Source organism: Rhinatrema bivittatum, chromosome 7 (genome assembly GCF_901001135.1).
Source record: "Rhinatrema bivittatum chromosome 7, aRhiBiv1.1, whole genome shotgun sequence".
Taxonomy (NCBI): Eukaryota; Metazoa; Chordata; class Amphibia; order Gymnophiona; family Rhinatrematidae; genus Rhinatrema; species Rhinatrema bivittatum.
The window spans coordinates 248006194-248010660 of NC_042621.1; the positions used below are offsets into that span (position 1 = coordinate 248006194).

General features: G+C 37.1%; 2 long non-coding RNA genes across 2 annotated transcripts; one reads left to right on the forward strand and one right to left on the reverse strand.

The window, feature by feature from the left end:
* Positions 1–866: 866 nt before the first annotated feature.
* LOC115095020 lies at positions 867–1520 on the reverse strand. The gene is made up of 3 exons (XR_003857668.1): positions 1498–1520; positions 1250–1350; positions 867–1038 (listed from the first exon to the last, which is right to left on the reverse strand). It is a non-coding gene; the product is annotated as an uncharacterized LOC115095020 (long non-coding RNA).
* A 2063-nt stretch (positions 1521–3583) lies between these two features.
* LOC115094973 lies at positions 3584–4237 on the forward strand. Its single transcript, XR_003857656.1, has 3 exons — positions 3584–3606; positions 3755–3855; positions 4066–4237. It is a non-coding gene; the product is annotated as an uncharacterized LOC115094973 (long non-coding RNA).
* The last annotated feature ends 230 nt before the right edge of the window (positions 4238–4467 follow it).

Genomic DNA, 4467 nt, shown 5'->3' on the forward strand with positions numbered 1-4467 from the left:
GATTGACTCTCAGCTAAATGTTGACTAAATTGAGTGAATCCATTAAGAACCAATGTAATTTATTTGAATTAATTCCTTTTGATATGTTAATGTCATTATCTTACAATATACATAATAATTTTTTTATTTCCTCTTTCCTTCTCAAACATCTTTATAAACATTAACTATCATTTTTAACTATACAAGATGTTATACAAGATGATCTTTGGCTACCTCGTTGCCCACCTGTGTCCCCTACCCATCTCTCTTACCTTTTCATGAAATGGCACAAATGGCTGAGGGGAGGAGGAGAAATGATTTTCATAAGATTTAGATCAATGGCAATAAAATTAATACATAATTATATTGTTTATGCACATCATAACATTTCATCAAGTACCAAAGTTCCTCAATAGACTGTTGTACCATTGTGGGGACCCTTGTGCAATTGCAAATGGACTATATATATATATATATATATATATAGCAATCAAAAAACTATAGGCAATATCGTCTCTACCAGTGCTATGAGAAACATATATATCAAAAAAAAACCCTTACATTAACAAATGTATGGGAAACAACTAGCACTTATGTGAATTCAAAAAATATTTCAAAATGATTTATTACTGATAAAGAATCATTACTTTATTTAATAAGTTAATCACCTATCACCATTACACACATTGAATTTTCACATGTCACAAAAAGTACATACACATTAAAATTAGCATAGAGTCCTCTAAAGTATATCCCTCAGTGCTCACCTACTTCTTACCTCGATCTTACCCTAAACGGACCTTGTACAGCCTAATCCCATTGATGTTAACTTAGGTCTTTGTTGATGAATACACCTCTTGCATCAAAAACCTCATGTATAAATCTTAAATAATAACCATATATGTTTCCAAAAATCATAAATCCTAGGTGTATTGCATTCATCCAGTTCTTTAATCCATCCCGACAAGGGCCTCGTTTCGCCACTGCTGGCTTCTTCAGGGGAATACTCTTTTTCTAAAGACCCAACATCAACAGTTACCCATGGCTCCCACCTCGTGTCTACAATACATAAAACAGTATTACAGAAAACAAAAAAATTTTTTTACATAACAAACATGACTCATACTGAAATATATTTATGCCCAATTTATCAAAGTTGTCCAATGAAATTTAACTTATTTAAAACATTGCATATATTAATATAAAGTGCCTGAACAGTAATAAATCAACTCTGTGATTTATAAAAACTTATCCTAAGTCCCACTCCTACCTAAAATTGAAGGAGCGGACTCAGACACAACACACTCAATTCACTCCAGCTCAATGGCTCCCGTTGTTTATCATGAAAAACTCCCGAATATGAGTGTAATCCTAAAATTGGTTCAAACAAAAAAATCTTTAGTATTAAACCTTCACTATGAACAATGTTTTAACAAAAACTCACAAAAATTAATTAAATATATTTTACGTCAGGTGTAGTCTTGAGATACTCCCATACTGAAACCAATGTAGTTTTACCTCTTCACTCTGTTAGAAACCCGACTCCCTTGGTGTAAACCAGGAGTTTCACTGCCTGGCTCCCGACTCCCTTCATATGAGCCAGGAGTTTCACTTCCTGGATCTCCTCCTCCTTCACCACACCTATAAAGACCATAAAATTTATAACCATGCTTTTTGAGGGGTCACTGCCCTCAATATACAAAACTTTATATAAGATTATACCTTTTTCACATAATCAGTGCTTTCAAAAATGGAGTCGCCATACCGTCAAACTTCAATCTTACTCCTTAAATTGCACGATGAGCAATATATATCCTCTCGAATATGTTCAAACGCTTGCCCAAACTTTCTCGCACGCTATTTACTAGTCTAGATGTAAAACAAGAACCAAATGAACACCCTCAACCACTGTGTTACAATGAGCCTCACCATGATACAACAAAAGCGACAACGCTCACCTTTTCCGTTTTTCCACCATGCGTATCTCCTCAGCGTCTCCCACTGGGGCTTGTACCACCTAACCTGCCCTTTTATACTCCTCCTCTTAATATTAAAGCGACCAATCCGCACACACCTTGAACCACCATACGTATCACCTCAGAGTCTCAAAAAAAAGGCTCATACCTCCAAACTAACCTGTTATACTCCTCCTCTCCACATTAAAACAACCAAACCACTCCCACACGTTAACGTCCATCCAAGCAAAACACTCCCACCTAAAACCACCATACGTATCGCCTCAAAGTCTTATAAAGGGACTTATACCTCCAAACTATCCTATTATGCTCCTCCTCTCCACATTAAAGTGACCAAACCACTCCTACACTCTAACACCCATCCAATCAAAACACTCCTACCACATTTCTGCAGAACGTTCATATATTTCAACCCCTGCCCAACCCCCTCCCTCAGTCAGACCATTTATGGCTAGCTCCTATTGCATAAGTCTCTTCTTCTTATGCTTACCCACGGTATTAACATCCAACCTGATTATATAAAAAATTATATCTACACCCTGTCAATAAACTATGACTCAATGCAATGCTATGCATTGCTATGCATTGCTATGCATTGAGTCTGACTCGGTATTTAAATGGAAGGTTTTACATGGTGGTCATAGTTTATTGACAGGGTGTAGATATAATTTTTTATATAATCAGGTTGGATGTTAATACCGTGGGTAAGCTTAAGAAGAAGAGACTTATGCAATAGGAGCTAGCCATAAATGGTCTGACTGAGGGAGGGGGTTGGGCAGGGGTTGAAATATATGAACGTTCTGCAGAAATGTGGTAGGAGTGTTTTGATTGGATGGGTGTTAGAGTGTAGGAGTGGTTTGGTCACTTTAATGTGGAGAGGAGGAGCATAATAGGATAGTTTGGAGGTATAAGTCCCTTTATAAGACTTTGAGGCGATACGTATGGTGGTTTTAGGTGGGAGTGTTTTGCTTGGATGGACGTTAACGTGTGGGAGTGGTTTGGTTGTTTTAATGTGGAGAGGAGGAGTATAACAGGTTAGTTTGGAGGTATGAGCCTTTTTTTGAGACTCTGAGGTGATACGTATGGTGGTTCAAGGTGTGTGCGGATTGGTCGCTTTAATATTAAGAGGAGGAGTATAAAAGGGCAGGTTAGGTGGTACAAGCCCCAGTGGGAGACGCTGAGGAGATACGCATGGTGGAAAAACGGAAAAGGTGAGCGTTGTCGCTTTTGTTGTATCATGGTGAGGCTCATTGTAACACAGTGGTTGAGGGTGTTCATTTGGTTCTTGTTTTACATCTAGACTAGTAAATAGCGTGCGAGAAAGTTTGGGCAAGCGTTTGAACATATTCGAGAGGATATATATTGCTCATCGTGCAATTTAAGGAGTAAGATTGAAGTTTGACGGTATGGCGACTCCATTTTTGAAAGCACTGATTATGTGAAAAAGGTATAATCTTATATAAAGTTTTGTATATTGAGGGCAGTGACCCCTCAAAAAGCATGGTTATAAATTTTATGGTCTTTATAGGTGTGGTGAAGGAGGAGGAGATCCAGGAAGTGAAACTCCTGGCTCATATGAAGGGAGTCGGGAGCCAGGCAGTGAAACTCCTGGTTTACACCAAGGGAGTCGGGTTTCTAACAGAGTGAAGAGGTAAAACTACATTGGTTTCAGTATGGGAGTATCTCAAGACTACACCTGACGTAAAATATATTTAATTAATTTTTGTGAGTTTTTGTTAAAACATTGTTCATAGTGAAGGTTTAATACTAAAGATTTTTTTGTTTGAACCAATTTTTAGGATTACACTCATATTCGGGAGTTTTTCATGATAAACAACGGGAGCCATTGAGCTGGAGTGAATTGAGTGTGTTGTGTCTGAGTCCGCTCCTTCAATTTTAGGTAGGAGTGGGACTTAGGATAAGTTTTTATAAATCACAGAATTGATTTATTACTATTCAGGCACTTTATATTAATATATGCAATGTTTTAAATAAGTTAAATTTCATTGGACAACTTTGATAAATTGGGCATAAATATATTTCAGTATGAGTCATGTTTGTTATGTAAAAAATTTTTTTGTTTTCTGTAATACTGTTTTATGTATTGTAGACACGAGGTGGGAGCCATGGGTAACTGTTGATGTTGGGTCTTTAGAAAAAGAGTATTCCCCTGAAGAAGCCAGCAGTGGCGAAACGAGGCCCTTGTCGGGATGGATTAAAGAACTGGATGAATGCAATACACCTAGGATTTATGATTTTTGGAAACATATATGGTTATTATTTAAGATTTATACATGAGGTTTTTGATGCAAGAGGTGTATTCATCAACAAGGACCTAAGTTAACATCAATGGGATTAGGCTGTACAAGGTCCGTTTAGGGTAAGATCGAGGTAAGAAGTAGGTGAGCACTGAGGGATATACTTTAGAGGACTCTATGCTAATTTTAATGTGTATGTACTTTTTGTGACATGTGAAAATTCAATGTGTGTAATGGTGATAGGTGATTAACTT